This window comes from Gossypium hirsutum, chromosome A06, assembly GCF_007990345.1.
Source record: "Gossypium hirsutum isolate 1008001.06 chromosome A06, Gossypium_hirsutum_v2.1, whole genome shotgun sequence".
In the NCBI taxonomy this organism is placed as follows: domain Eukaryota; kingdom Viridiplantae; phylum Streptophyta; class Magnoliopsida; order Malvales; family Malvaceae; genus Gossypium; species Gossypium hirsutum.
The window spans coordinates 35,366,403-35,368,392 of record NC_053429.1 but is presented as its reverse complement, the minus strand read 5'-3'; the positions used below and the strand labels follow the sequence as shown (position 1 = coordinate 35,368,392).

At 39.3% G+C, this 1,990-nt stretch overlaps 1 non-coding gene across 1 annotated transcript; it reads left to right on the top strand.

Annotated features, from left to right (window-relative positions):
* Positions 1–829: 829 nt before the first annotated feature.
* LOC121230941 (small nucleolar RNA R71) lies at positions 830–936 on the top strand. The gene has a single exon (XR_005929013.1). It is a non-coding gene; the product is annotated as a small nucleolar RNA R71 (small nucleolar RNA).
* Positions 937–1,990: the final 1,054 nt, after the last annotated feature.

The window sequence follows — 1,990 nt, the reverse complement described above, 5'->3', positions numbered from 1 at the left end:
TTGTTCACTGTGGTCCATCTCACCTTTACTTTTACTTCCCACAAGTCCTTGCCTCAGTTCTGGTTCAGGTTCGACTAACCCTTCCTCATCTTGAATGGTAATTGCATTGAGTTGCTCCCTTAGGTTAGATTCAATGTTACTCGGCAAGCTACCTTGTGGTCGTTCAGAAATCAATTTGGTGAGTTGGCCTATCTGAGTTTCAAGCCCTTAGATCGACGCTTTTTGATTCTTATGTATTGTTTCAGTATTCTGAAAGTGAGTTTCTGACACCGAGATAAACTTTGTTAGCATCTCCTCAAGGTTTGGCTTCTTTTCCTGTTGGTAAGGTGGTTGTTGAAAACCCGGAGGATGTTATGGCCTTTGATTCCCTTGACCACCCCACAAGAAGTTAGGATGGTTCCTCCAACCTGCATTATATGTGTTACTATATGGGTGAGACCTAGAATTATTACCCATATATTGAACTTGTTCCTCCTCAGTGCTAGGGTTGAAAGGTTGATATTTTGTGTATGCTCCTCCTCCATTTGAATCGCACCTCATCACTGGATGTACCTGAGTAGAACCACACAAACCGTCAATCTTTTAATTTAAGAGTTCTACCCGGTTAGATAGCATAATAACCGAATCGAGGTTGAAAACACCGGCTGCTTTCGTCAGCTTTGTTCTCATGACTTGCCACTGATCGTTATTCAGTGACATCTCTTCAATAAATTCATAAGCCACTTCAGGTGTTTTGTTATTAATAGTCCCACCAACAGCTGCGTTAATCATCTGTCTAGCCTAAGGATTCAGGCCATTGTGAAATGTTTGAACCTGCAACCATAAGGGCAGCCCATGGTAAGGGCATCTTCTCAAGAGGTCCTTGTATCTCTCCCATGCATCATAGAGTGTCTCTAGATCCATCTACACAAAAGAAGTGATGTCATTACTTAACTTAGCCATTTTAGCCGGTGGAAAATATTTAAGTAAAAACTTTTCGGTCATTTGTTCCCAAGTAGTGATTGACCCTCGTGGTAACGAGTTCAACCACTGTTTAGCTTTGTTCCTGAACGAAAAGGGAAACAACCGAAGGCGAATGGCATCACAGAAATGACATTGATTTTAAAAGTGTCGTAAAACTCTAGGAAATTTGCCACATAAGCGTTTGGGTCCTCGTCCTGCAAACCATCAAACTGAACAAACTGTTGGATCATTTGAATTGTGTTAGGTTTGACTTCAAAATTATTTGCAGCAACAGTAGGCCTAACTACACTTGACTCAGTTCCTGTTAAAGTAGGTTTAGCATAATCATACATAGTGCGTGGAGCAGGATTCTAATTTACTGGGTCAACAGCAATCGCATGAGGTAGCGGATTTTCCTGATTTTCAGCCATCTCCTCGGTTGTAGTGTGAATATTGTCCTCTTGCTCTTCCTCTGTGTATGTTAGGCTTCGCCTTATTTCTCTTCGATTTCTGCGAGCTGTGTGATCGATCTCACTATCAAAAAGAAATGGTCCCGACAGGTTTCTTCTAGTCATGCACTATAAAAAACCTACCAGAAGCGAGTAAACGAAAAATTAGAAAATAAAATAAAAATTTAAATTGCAATAAATAAAATGGCTAAAGTAATAAAAATCGAGTGTTCCTAATATCTTAGTTCCCCGACAACGGTGCCAAAAACTTGATATAGTAGTATAGCTTATGGCAAGACCGGATTGTCGAACCCAAACGAACCAAAAGTACTAGTATTAACTTTCTTTTTATTATCTAGCCTAAAAATTAAGGGGTTTGTTTTATCTAAACTAATTACTAAACTAAGAATGCACCGGAAGTAAATTGGGGAAATAACTTTTGGGAAAACTGAATGATTTGGACAATGCCTAAGGGAAAAATCCACCTAGACTTCACTTGTTATTGACTCTGAATCAGACGATTTATTCACTTGACTTGATCCGTAGAAATCCCTAATTTATATTATTATCTCTCTTGAGACTAATAACGTCTAACCTTA